Genomic DNA, 14,365 nt, shown 5'->3' with positions numbered 1-14,365 from the left:
ATTTTTTTTAATAAACCAAATTTTGTCCATTAATTGTAGATTTACAGGTTCATGGACAAGTCTCCAGAAAAATAATTAGAGGCCTCTAACCTCTGAAAATTAAGATGTAAATTTAAAAAAAAAAATCAGGGAAGAGATTATACCTCATTTGGGAGAGTATGTGCTTAGCATGCATGAGGCCCTCAATTCAGTCCCCAGTAACTCCATCTAAAAACTTTGTTTTTTAAGAAATAGAGAATTAAAGCAAAAGGATGGAGGAATACGGAAATTTTTAGAGACTCATCTCAGATTTAAGATAGGGAAGAAACCATCCAATTCTCAGAAGAAATCTTGAGGACTATGTAAACTGGATCTGAGATGTCTAGTCTTTTAACATTATTCATGAAATCATATTACCAAGTCTTAAAACTACCTGATAACCCACAGTGGTGATACTGATCATAACAGCTACCATCACGTATCGAGCTCCGGCTAGGACTGCTCTGTTCTGACATCTCTACCCCTAAGGCCTCACCAGGTGGAGAGCACTAAATTCGGTCATTTATGAGCATCTCGTGTAAGTCCTCCATTTGTGCTTCTCACTCTCCCCTCACCAGCTCCTCTGAGGGAAGCACTGTTATCATCTTCCCCACCCGCAGATAAGGCCACTGAGGCACAGACACTAAACCCGTTCCAGGCCACATTGGAATTAAAGGACGTCTGTATTTCTGCTGTTTTGCTTTTGACAAAGGAATCAGAGATATCAATTCAAAGCAGACTGTTAAATAATCAAGTCTGTCAGGTCTTCACCTCAAAGAGCAGATACTATAAATTCCTGATGTAGGATGAGGCTGCCGTCACAAACTGACTCAGCTTGAAATTAATATCCAAGATGAAGCAGCGGATACACGTAAATATTCACGATTGTCAAGTCTGCCCACGGGTCTGGGCCCTTCACTGCCTGAAAGGGGGTGAAATCCCCACCCGTGTCTGGGAGGGAAGCGCGGCTCTTCCCGGGCTCACCCAGGCTTCATAGGCTATTTACCCCCACAGACTAGCCTCAACGGTTAAAAGCTCTCAAGATTTTTACACCAGGCAAAACTGAAAGACATTTCTGTAGATGGAGCACTTTCTCAGGCTTAAATTTTTTTGCCTACACTCAGCCAGAGGGAGAAAAGAAACAGGACTCTACAAAGTCCTGACCCTCACCACTCACAGGAGTAGAATGACCACAGCAGAAGATGGCCCTTCACATTGCAGGATGTGAACAAAATAAAGATGCCCCAACAACAGGCACTCCCAGACACAGCGCTCAGCAGTCTTCTGCACAATCACAGTTGTGCAGCCCTCAACACCTTCTATTTCCAGAACACTTCATCAGCCCAAAAGAATCCCCCTATCACTAGCATTCACTCCGTAATCCCCCTCCACCCAGCCCCTTCCAACCATCACCTGCTCTCTGCCTCTGCATGTGCCTTTTCTGGGCTTTTCAGATCACTGAAATCAACAATATCTGGCCGTTTGTGTCTGCTTCCTTTCAATTAACATGCTGTTAGCAAGGCTTGTATATTTTGAAGTGGCATCAGCATCTCTTTATTTTTTATTTTTTTTGGAAACGTTAAAGATTATTAGAAGGTGGTAAGTACTATCAAAAAGAGTAGAGTGGAGCATAAGTGATTGTGTTTCAAAGGGAAAAGTGTGGGTTGAACAGTCAGGGTGGACTTCCCAAAACAGGTGGCATTTTTCATTTTCCTCTTTTTTTTTTTCTTTTTTATTCACTCTTACGTGTGAATAATGTTCCACTACATGGAGATACTACATTCTGTTCATCCATTCAGCAGCTATGTATGGACGAGGTCCAGAAGAATGAGTGTAAGGGGTGACTAGCATGGATGGCATTTAAGCAAAGGGCAAAATGTGTTTTCAAAAAAAAGCCAACAAACAGAGGCGCAAGGAAATTCAGTGCGTTTCTGAGCAAAGTGCTTGCTTGCTTCGGCAGGACTACCGTGCAGGGCTGGGGCGGATATTGGCAGGAATCACGGTGAGGGAGTCACCTGAGAAGACATCCCACTGCAAGCAGCTCAGCCAATCCTCCTCCCTCATCCTGTATTGTTAGAGCAATGTTTCTAGGTTACTCTTATTTCAATTAATAGCATTTAACTGCACGTCTGATCATCACCATCAGACCACATTACCTCCAAGTCACAGAAAATCATTCACTGACCGGAGCAGCACCAGGACATAATGGTGATGGATTAGGGAGTCCTGCAGCATTCCAGCCTGCAGGCACAAACCCCACATGTGCCCTGGTGATGTCCAGAAAATAAAATGCATGGAAATATCTCACTGCTGGAACACGACAGCTGCCCTCAAATTGCCCGAAAATCATGCTGGCAAAGCACTACTCAACCTTCTCAGTACAAAAAAAAAAAAAAGCTAAGAAGGCAAATTTAGGCTCTTCCATTGAAAACCAGCAGCCACCACTGCCAGTATTTGAGCTGGAATGCTCCTGACTTTGAAAACCACTGCGCAGTTACTTTTCAAACGTGAAACTCATATATATATACCACGTAGATGATATTGCAGTAGGATTTTTCTTTTCAAAATTTCCAGTTGCAAAATTAGCACAAGAAAGTTTATGTTTAGGCTTTAAAAAAAATCAATTATCCTCCATTTTCTTAATTTTGAACTTATTATTATTTTATAAATGGAGCTATGGTGCGTATTTAAAACCTTTTGATTTCTGAAAACAAGACGTTTATGACCTCACTATTTCAGAGCAAACTTTAACGATTCTTTGAGAGGTGGGGCCTGGGGTGCTCACTAACAGCTCTTTAAATACTGACAAGGATGTGCTATTAAGTAATACAAAGGCTCTAAGTCCACATTAGCTCAGAAAGCAAAGAAACCACACCAAAGACTTCCTTAAATATTTTATATATTCCTATTCTTTTGAATATTAAAGCTCTTAAAACATATGATTTTTTTTGAAAAAGACAACAGCTGTAATAATTTTCCTCTCACCAAGAAAGCAATCTTTATCAGGAATAAAAACCCCTATGGAAATCGAAATGACAGGACGTTTCTAGCTAAGTGAACATCCAGATCTGAACACAAACCTAAATCCTATCAGATCTCACTCGAAGGAGCTCTACAAAGGCCTGGGCAACCCTGGAGATTAGCTCTTTTGTTCCAAATGTTGGCTGAGCTAAGATAATCACACTAGGCATGGAAAGAGAGAAGAGGAATGTCCCCCTGGCAGCCTCCATCAGTTTTCTTCCAGCCACAAGGTGCCTCTAGGGCAGCCCCGCTAACAAGTCCCCCATAAGAAAAGCCGGCATCCACACTGCCCCTGCCGTCCCCAAGTAGCCCCGAAGCCCATATCCCAGCCTGTGAATGGCCTTCAAATGATCCCCCAGTTGGTGGCACCCTCCACCTCTTCCCCGCTACACACACACACAAAGCCACGACAGCCTTCCCAAAGCACAAATTTGATTACATCAACCCCACTTCAAACAGTTCAGAGGCTCCCTGGTAGAGTTCTAGCCCCACCCCAGACCCTGCTCGCCCAGCCTCATCTCAGTACATAGGTCCCCAGTGACCTCAGGAGCCCCCTGACCTGCTCCTACTTCCCACTTGCCTCCAGGTTCATTTTGACTGTTTCCCAAGGAAGCCTTCCCTCCCTCCAACCTCCACAATTTGTTCCTCTCTTCCTAGAACATTCTAGGCTAACTGACAACGCTAAGCTCTCAAGAAGCAAATACATTTTGCTTATTTATGTGGCTACACTCTCTCTCCCCTAGACTCACTGAAGTGCACGTGTTATGAATAAATGAATGACGGGTTGGATCTCAAAGGGACAGACATACCTGCTCTCGCCCGTCCCGACCCTTTTGTCTGTAGTATATCAGAAGCAAAACCAGAAGTACCTTTCCTGAGGGTCACTTCTGTTGACACCCTTCACTGCCTACTGTGTCACTTCTAGTAAAACTCAACTTCTTCCAAAGCCCTACACCCCGGACTCTCTCCAGTGTCCACCCCAGCAGGGGCTCCCTCCACCCTGGACTGCACAGGGCACTCTCCCCGGTTCCCCACGCCAAAAACCTCCAGGCCTCTGCCCGGGCTGCCCCTGCGATCTGAGACACTTTCTTGACTCCTTCTCCTGGCTGACTCTTACTCTGTCCTCACAACTGAATGTACAGCCCATTTCTTCCAGGAAGTCCTCTCTGATAATGTCCTTTAGGTCTTGTCTGGGCTCTATCTATAGCAGCAGTACATGGTGACCAACTGGGTGTTTGCCCGCTCCTTTGAGACCACGAACACTTGGGAACCACGTGGGAAGGAGTGAGAGATTACAAGGCAGGTGGGGGAATCAAAAAGCAGAAATCACAGCCCAAGTCCCAAATTCAAGGATACTTTCTCAGAAAAAAGTATAAACTATTTCACACGTGTGCCATTTGTCTACTATTTTTGTGGCTTGTGGACAGCAAGAACTTGGTGTTCTAGCCCAAAACCCAGGTTACATGCAAAGAAATGTATATATTCTTATCCAAAGGAAACCAGAGCTGCTCAACAACAGTTTTCATTTAGAACTGAAAGGAAATTTGATAAAGGCAATCTCTCTCTCTCTCTTCTTTCTTTTCTGGAATCATATAATTTTAGAAGTATTTGCGTGACTAACAGACGTCTACAGCCCGTGATTCTGCACTGAAGTGTTTGGGGCTGAGGAAGCCCAGATTACATTCACTCTGTAAATGCAATCACACCAACACACTGATAGGTGCCGTGAGTGGTGGAGCTGATGTTCCAAAGCAGGCAACATTATTCTGTAAGAGAACTCTAAATAGAAAGTAAGAAATGCAATGTCCTGTACTCAATTTCATTTGCTATATGGGCCATTAACTGATAGTATATTTTGACTAATGAAACCCAAAAATAAATTGTCAACGTCGATTTTCTTCATCTGACCGTTTTATGCTAACATCGGATATTAAACTCTCACTCCATATGGAAAGCTCAGGCCTATGCTGCAGCACAGATACATCCCGAGGAAGAAAGCCGACCAAGGGAGAACTGGAGAGTTTCCCTTCAGAAGCTGCAAAGTCTGGTTTTGCACCTGTACACCATTTGCAACCACGTCATCATCAAAGGAGTTAGACGTTACCTCTCTGGGGCGAAAATCACTGCGTGCTTCAGAACCATCAAAGAATGCTGAGCTTTGTGAAACAGTCCAGAGGCGCTTAAATCATACTTTTTCTGAAAGGCTCCAAAACTGACCCACTTCACCATTCCAGGTATAACAGGGAAGTACTGGAAACAGTAGAGAGAACATGCCCTTGAATTCTGACAAGGCCCTGCTTGAATCCTGCTACAGCATTTACTAGTCACTAAATGGACCAATTCTTTAACCCCTCTGAGAAGGCTTCCCAATCCCCAAAAGGGGGCTGTCAGCGCCCACCTGGGAGGCATGGATGTGAATGCAACACGCAAGTAGGGCGGCCGACTGGTACCTGACACGGGGCCTGGCTAGTTTCCCTCCGCTGCCCTTTTCCCCCTTTAAACTTGCACTGTTCCCCCGGTAACGATCAAGCCCCCTGAACAGACTGCCCGTATCTTCTGTGTATCCCTGGATACATGCCTTACCCTTAGGAGGCCAGAAAAACAACTGCCTCCTCCCAAGTCACTAACAATGTTCTTAAGAGTCTGGGTATTTTTAACTCTATTTTTCAGGGAGACTATTCCAGAATTTTGCAAGCACCATTCTCCAGGTTGGCTCCCCTCCCAGTGCCCATCCCTTCTCACCTCAGATCCTCTGTCTGACTGCCTTCTGTTCATGGGAAAGCGAGTCCGGTAAGGTGGGGCTCCCTAGGCCTCCCTCCCTCCCTCACAGGTGATTGTGACTAACTTCTCCCCATTCCTCACTGCAACTCTAGCATCTGAGGAGTCTACCCTCCCGTACCCTGCAGACTCTGCACCTTCCCAAGACGCAAACGTGGCCACGACCCTCCCTTCAGATTTCTTCCTGGCTGGCCCTGCCCAGCCCCTGGCCCCTTAAGGATAACTGGCATTGCATTGAAAATGGCAAACGCCACTGACTGACACACCAAAGCTGTATGGTCTGGGCTTTCCTCCAACCAAGACACAGCCCTGCCCCCCCTCAGCCTCAGTCTGCAGCTCTCGAGATGATCTAATTCACATGCAAGGCTGTGAACACCAGCTAAGAATGACGACTCCCAACGTGTATCTCTAGTCCGGCTCCTTCACCTGAGCCCCAGGCTCATCGTCCCGAGTGCCTCTTTGAAGTCCTAATTTGGATGACAAATGGCATCTTAAAAATGCCTCATGTCCACCATTTACTCTAGAATTCCATTCCTGGCAGGTATCTCCCAGACTCCCCATTTTAGTAACAGCCCCAGCACCCACCGAGGTGTCTGAGGTCACATTCAATTTCCACTGTTCCCTCCCCCAGGCCCTGCCCTGGAATCAGTCCTGTTATTTCCATCAATAAGCCCATCTCAACTGTAGTTCTGTAGGGACCATGGCCGGAAACACACAAGCTCACAGCATGGTGCACTAACACTCCTCCGTAGGGTGCTCCCTGGAGGGGGAGGCATCTCCTGCTGCTGTTCACCTCAGAAGGCAGTGGATTCTCACACAGGAGGCCCAGGAGAAGGGACTCAAGGTTCTCCCATGGTCTGAGCTTTGAAGGGCCCGAGGTCTGGGGGAGCTCCTAATTAGCAGACACACTTGCCAATGAGCAGATGAGGATGGGGGAATCCACGCAAGGCTGTTATCACTTCAACTCATGGGCTCTCAGGAGCCACGGGAAAGGCCTGTGTCCAGTGTACAGCCCAGCCATCACAGATCCCAGCCTGCATTTGCCAACCCGGACAGCCTAGACTCCATCTACTTGCGACACTTACTTCTGTTCTGTTCCCCACCCAGAATGTGATGGACTCATTCAGATATTCTGGCCTGTCTCAAGAGAGACAAATTCAGTGAAAAATGAAGTGTCCACATTTGGACCAGAGCATGAAAGGAGAAACAAGGCCTCATGGTCAGCATGATGGTGGTGGCCAAACCCTTCCACCGGGTGAGATGAACCATGGTGAGGGTGAGAATCCAGGGTCCTAGGTCGGCCAAATCATCTTCCTTCACGGTTGTCTGGGGTGTTGTAGACTGACTACCACAAACTAACGACACGGCTGTCAGTGGTGGATGTCAGCTGCAACAGAAACGGATTCAACTCTTTACTGCCAACATGGGTTAAAAGTAAAGGCCGGGGCAGGGAGGTCTGCACGGCTGCTGAGGCAAACCACAGACCCAGCTCTGAATGCCCACTGGCTGGAGTAGAGAGGAAGCTACGGCCCTTTTAGCTGTCCCTGTGTCCAACAGATCCAGGTGAGCCAGCTACTTAGGAGAAGGTCATGTTGTCCTGATACCCAGAAAAACCAGCCTCGTAAAGGGAACAAATAGTGTCATGGATTTTAGACCCAATTCTGCCCCTTTATGAAGGCAAAGTAAAGTAAATGGCACGGGGAAGTTGAATGCAAAAAAAAAAAAATTAAAGAACCAAACGGTGACCGCTTCCTCCAACAGCGTCCCCTGCAGCCGTCACCTCCGTGGCGGCCACTTCATCATGACGGCCAGGAAGCGCCGTCATGCACGTCACACAGCGACAGCCAGGAACCGCGTGCCGAGCACGTTTGTGTAAAAGCAGGAATCGAGCAAAATGCTGCAGAGTTTGACCTTACAAGTTTAAATACTCCATGAAAAGAATCCCTGAGCACCCGACAAAATCAATTCGCATCTTACTTCTTCAAAACAATCAAACAAATTTAATAAGGGCGCATTTGTCACCAAATAAAAGGAGGACCAAACATGTTCCTCAAAAGCAAGGATTTCAACAGGTATCAAACACCAGTGGGTGATGAGCTAACAAAGCAAATATTCCAAAAAATTAGAAAATAAAAAATGACTAAGATAATAGATGGATCAAAACAGCTGTTAAGTTGTTGCTTTTTAAAGTGATGGAGACTGTACGGAGGGCAATCTGGCTATTTCCAATGCAGGGTGTGCACAGCCCACATTTTCAGAAGCAACAACATGCTCACTGGGCAGTACAAGTGAAAAAGGAGTAAAGAAAAAGGAAAAGAGGAACAAGAGAAAATTAGAATCACACAAGAACAAAAATGATTTTGAGTGCATGTACAAGAATTTATGTGAGTGTGTGAGGCCAGGGACACGGGGATGGTGAGGCCCAACCTCACCTCCTGCTCAAGGGAAAGCAGGGGCCTGAGGGGAGCGGCGCTGCCGGGGGACCACAACGTGTTCAGCTCCCCTAACCAAAATTCGACCTACAAGCGTCTAGGCAGCTTTTGAGCTACAAATTGTTGTCGCATTTCAGTCTGGACCGTTTTACTCACTTCCACCAAGAGTAGCAGGAGAGAATGAGGCTCTGCTCCTGCACCAAAGCATTGTTTAAAAAATTAATGACTGTGGAATAGTAAAAGAAACAATGGAGTAAAAGTGACTGGAGGAGAATGTGCTTGACCCTAGCTCACTGGCCGCGTTATCTCAATGACGTTCAGATGCTGGCTGGGCCCTTATGGTACCACAATAGACAGACCCACAAGGAGGCAGGTTTAATGCGCTGAACCACTGTGGGCTAAGTACACATCCGGCTACTCCGCCAAGTCCCAAGGGCAGAGTTCAAAGGCAAAAACAAGCTGGCATTCTCTGGTGGGTCTGCAGACTCAGAGACAAGCATTTGTTGAGCAAAAATATCACCAGTGCCTCCTATGACAAAAGAAGTGGCACTGGCGTGGGGGCTGGGGCAGGGCTCCAGGCTTCCACTGCTCACTCACCACTCTGCCCAGGGGGAGAAGGTGGTCCCTGCTTAGGTTTCGCTGATGCACCTACCTTGACTAATGTCTGGGGCCTCAGCAGGAGTTGACAGGTGAGGTGAACAGAGCCAGACTCTGTGTAGCACGGTGCTGGGAGCTATGCCCTCAGCAGTGCCCAGGCTCCTAAACATGTCAACTCATCTCCAAGAAGCAGATGGGGAGTGCGAGCATATAGATCACAGGGCCCTGTGAGGACAAGTACAGATCATGGCCACGACATGCCTCTCCTCTTCCTTAAGCCATAGAGGTATTTCCGGGGAGGAACAGAAAATTCATCCAGAGCCTGCTAGGTGGGCTCTCGCAGGTGGGACTAGTGTCCCCTGTGCTTCTCACTCACAGGGCTGGTCTAGACATTCTTTTTATCAACTCTCTAGCATCTTCTCCTCCAACTTACCAACAACCAGAAAGTAGGATCTGATCTTAGGTAAGTTCAAGAATCACAGAGCACCACCTCCAAAGCGGGCCCGGTAGCACATGCCAGGTCTTCTGACCGCCACCTGTGGGACCACCATGAGCCCTCTCCAGACTCAAGGACCGAGGCCGTAGGCCGGGGGGACACAGCTTCCCTCACTCACCCCAGCAAAGGGGGACCACGTCTCGGCAAAGGCATCTCACCCTCTTCAGCCCGAGGGACAACACGATAGATATATGGGGAAACAGAGCAGAAGGTGGGGGGTAGGCAGCCCAGAAGAGCTCATCTGTACTTCCGAGGCAAAGTGGGGCCATTGACTTAATCACAGGGACAAAGTGGGAATGAACATTTCCCTGCTCTGTCCCATACACCGTGATACGCCTTTCCCTGCATAAGGAGTTCATTAGGAAGTCCCTGGCGGTGTTTCTGATGTCCTAACTTGGCATGGTGGCTGTCGGGCAGGAAGAGACGGCCTGAGCTGAAAAGGTGCTGGGCCTGGGAGGCAGGTGACAGCGGCTCCAGCCGCAGCTCAACCAGCGCCTCGTTCTGCCTCTCGGGGCTCAGCATCTCATCTATAAGCAAAGGGATGAGCATGTACCAGGACAGGCTGCCCAACAGAAATGAAATGAGAGCCATGTAAAGAAAGTTTCCCAGTTGCCACGTTTAAAATTTGAAACAAAGAAACAAACCAACAAACAAAAAACAAATACTAGAATGTGATTTTAAGAACAGATCTTACTTAATCTACTGTATGTAAAATACTATTATTTTGACATGTAATCAATATAGGAAGTAAAGAGATAGTTTATGTACTTTTACTAGACAAGCCTCAGCGTCTGATGTGCATTTGACCTACAGCACATCTCAGCTGAGTCCAGCCTCCTCCCCAGTGCTCCTAGCATCAGTGGCTTTGGCTACTTTATTGGACAGCAACTCCAGGGGTCCCACCATGTTCCTGGCTGTAAAGCGGGAGTAAGTGTCCACACTAACCCTAAAAGGATCTCTCTGAAATAAAGGCGGATTCACTTTGAAATGTCTGGAAACCGGCGGGCTGCACCTCCCTCCCCCCTTGGCTACAAGATTGACTTCTTCCTTGCTGATCCCTTTCTGGATGTAGGGAAGCAATCCGGCACAAAGCCAGGGTGGACTGGCCTCCAGGTAAACTTACCTGCTGTCTGTGTCCAGTCCCATGAAGTCCTCCTTCTCAAACGGGATGTAGGGGAGGGGGATCTTGTCCCCAGAATTCTTGGGGCCACCATCCAGCCACTTGGACTTGAGCAAGATGAAGAGTGACTCAGTGAAGTCCTCGATCCTCTTCTCCACCACCCTGCAGTACTCTTAGATTGAAGGCAACGTCGGTGCGCGTCTGCTCGGCTACCTCCCCATGCTGCACAAAGACAAAAAGCTGAGAGTCATTAAGCGATGTGCCATACAGCTCCTCTGCATGTGGAGCTTCTCGAAGGCCTTGGCAGAGAGACATTCGGTAATGGTGAGAAGGCCCACGAACTTGGGGTGTTTCTGGAAGACGCTCCACCGATTCTCGGGCACATAGCGGTGCCTGTAGTGGATACAGAGTGTCCACTGGGAGCCACAAGGGCTGATATGGCTAACCGAGGTGAGTAGCTGATAGATGCAAAAGAAATTCTCCTCTGAGATGATCTCTATGGATTGGACCACAACGGGACGAGTCTGGTGGTCCTCAGCACACTGCACGTAGTCAGGGATGCTCATGTTGCAGGCCCTGCCGAGAGGGGGAGGAGATCGAGGTACATTCTCTGCTGTGTGCTACGGGCCCATCTGGGTTGCGGTGACCTGGTGTGTACCAGCCAGAAGACAAGGGAAGCCAAAGCAAATCCAAGGGTACAGTTTGTCCTCAGAGTCTGCATATGGCTACTGTAGCTCGATCACATTACCCAGCTTTTGGTCTAGGCTTCCTGCCTCTGCAGAGAAAGGTCATTTCTTATTTTCTATTTCCAAGCACCTAGCAAGGCCCTGATGCAAAGTCACTGCTCAAAAATGCTGAATAAAGAAATGAACAAAGGAAATGCTTCCCCAACCCCCTTCAGCAGAATATAAAGAAAAGGACCACAGTAGGATCAAAAGATCTGGATTCCTATTCAATTTATTTGAACTCCTAAGCTTCATAATAATGGATAAGAAAACTTGCCTTGGGGTAGAGGGTATTGTTCATTGGTAGAGCATATGCTTAGCATGTATGAGGTCCTGGGTTCAAACCCCAGTACCTCATTTTAAAAATGAAACAAGTAAATACACCTAATTACCCAGCTGAAAAAGTATTTTTTAATTCAAAAGTCAAAAAACACCTTGCAATTGACACAACATTGTAAACTTGACTATACTTCAATTAAAAAAAAAAGCCTTGCCTTACAAGAATATATCTGGATTACGGATGTTTGAAAATGTAAAATGCATAGGGTACCACCTGCATAAAAGGAGGTGACTGTACACATGTTCTATCCCTCCTTTATGAGTTATACTTCCTTTGGGGGGGTTATAACCTCTCAGAGCTAATTTTCTCAGATTAAAAATTATAAACATTACCTGATTCTCAGTACTGCTGAAGAATCAGATAACTCTATGAAAGCATCTGACCCACAGAGTTTACTCAATAAATGTTTGTTGAATGAATGAATAAACAAGCAAAGTGAATGCTGCTCCCTGCCACAAACCATCATAATGGTACTGCCTGGAAATCCCAAGCCCACGTTCACCCGACTCTGCATTAACAATGTGGGTGACCTGGACAGGCCTGCGTGCTTCTCGAAGCCCCAGTTTAAACGTGAATAGAAATAAGGGCAATAACACAAACCTCAAATTGTTAGAGAGTCAGTAATGAATTTTACCCCAACACTGCAAGATGGAACCATTAAGAAAACTGGGCAAAGGGCCCATAGGCCCTCTCCATATAATCTCTTACTACCACATGGGAATCTACATTACATCTCAAAATTAAAAGTCTAATATTTTAAAGAGGTTATCGAGGTTAGGTGAGCTCACTGTCTCAAATAAGGAACACACAGTACAAATAGGACAATGCCCAGCCCATGAGATACACTCAGTTAACATTCCCACTGAGCCCACTAGTCCCTCCAACTTCAGAGCAAGAGGATGGGTCCTCGTGGCAACAGGCCACAGCACCTGAAGCTAACAAAGCTAATGGTGTCCACTTAAAAGAGCCCCTGTCACCACCCTTGTTCTAATTTTCTATTTGTAATTTTTTTCTTTTCATTAAATTGGAACTCCAAATTGCATAGAATTCTTACCAGATATCATGATGGCAGCCCTTCAAAACCTGACCACAGAGATCATGATGGCAGCCCTTCTTGGTGAAACAATAAAATGAAAAGCCATTTCCACAAGACCTCTGTGTAAATCTACTAGGGAACTTCATCCTGGACTGAGGAAGAGGACTGGGGAGTAGGGGGTAAACTGGGACACGGAGAAATATGGGCCACCTGTCCCACAATGGACTTTAGACTCACCCTCACCCTCCAGGAACGTCTAAATACACACAGACAGAGTGCTATGGACAAGAATTTTTTTTAAACAAATCCCTGAATCCCTAGCAGATCTTGTTTCTACCGAGACACAAATGTCTTATTTGTATAATGTTTCACAGAAGCCTTAAAATATTATCACCCCAACTTGACACATCAAGAAACTGAGGTAGAGAAGTTTATCACATTCTACAAGATTAGAGAGAGGCCACGTCAGACACCGTATTTAAATCCAAGTCCCTGCTCCGTTGCTCACACTAGAAAGTGTCACATACTGCCTCTTTCCTGCCCTCTCCCTGCAATAAATCTCTGAAGAGTCTTTTCTGTGTCACCTGCAATCAAAATCACATCAATTTTTCACAAAGAGCTATGTCACTCCTTGGAGGACATACCAAAATCTAAAGGGTTGGGTTGAGAGGAGATATTTGCATTTTCTGTTTCTCAAAGGAAACATGGCTTTAAAAGAAACTGAAAAGTATTTATCTAGTCTAAGCGCTCATTGTGCACAGAAAGAAACGGAGGCTCAGAGGAGAAGAGGAAAGGGCGTTATTAACAAATATTGCCTCAGTGCAGCACCAAGCCAGCCCTGGGCACTTCTGGGGGAGGATCTGGAAGGCCCAGGAGAATGAGTGTTAGAAAATAGAAAGAGAAGAAGAATATAAGGCCCCGTCTCTACACCACCATACCATGAATTTCCACCAAATTACCCAGTATGGGTGCAGCCAATATTAAGGTTGTCTAAACAGGTTATTGAAACCTGGAATTCTCAACCATAGTGGAAATTCCAGCATTTACTGTGCTTTTTTCCCAGTTCAATCATCAATTCAGTGGGCATTCTGTACCAGGGACTACACGAGACCTGGAGTTCTCCCAAATAAAGATCTCTATTACCACGTGTGCAAACCACATAAAGACCACCAGAAGAAAAGCGCCCACAGATAAGATGGAATTACTGAAACTGAAAGCAGCCAAAGAGCATATATTACTAGGAAAAATGGTGCTCCTATAAATGGACTCATGGACATAGAAAGCAAACTGTATTTAGCAGGCAGGAAAGGAGGGATTAACAGATACAAATTAGTAAATATAAAATAAATGACAAGGACCTGCTATATAACACAGGGAACTATATTCAATTTCTTGTAATGAGTTATACTAAAAACAATCTAAAACATATATAGATACATATGCATATGTTTATAACTGAATCTCTGCTGTACACCTGAAACTAACATTGTAAATTGACTACACTTAAATAAAAAATAATTTAAAAAATAAGTAAAAATAAAAGCAATGCCATTAAGAAAAAATAAAAGAACACTCTAATCCCCTTAGCTGTAGGTGGTGGAGAATTCTGGTTGCAAACACCAAGTCCACTGGATCACTCCAGCAATGGCTGTCACTCTTTCTGACCATCAGAGAGTCACTTGCTTCACTGAGGTTTCTTTTCTCTTCTGTGAAAGGCTACAGCTGCAACTAACGATGTATGGAATCTCATCATTCACAAGCCCAACAAGTAGTGAGGACTTCCCATGGGCCAGGCTCTGGAC

Source organism: Vicugna pacos, unplaced genomic scaffold (genome assembly GCF_048564905.1).
Source record: "Vicugna pacos unplaced genomic scaffold, VicPac4 scaffold_19, whole genome shotgun sequence".
Classification (NCBI taxonomy): Eukaryota; Metazoa; Chordata; class Mammalia; order Artiodactyla; family Camelidae; genus Vicugna; species Vicugna pacos.
Note: the sequence above shows the minus strand (reverse complement) of the source record.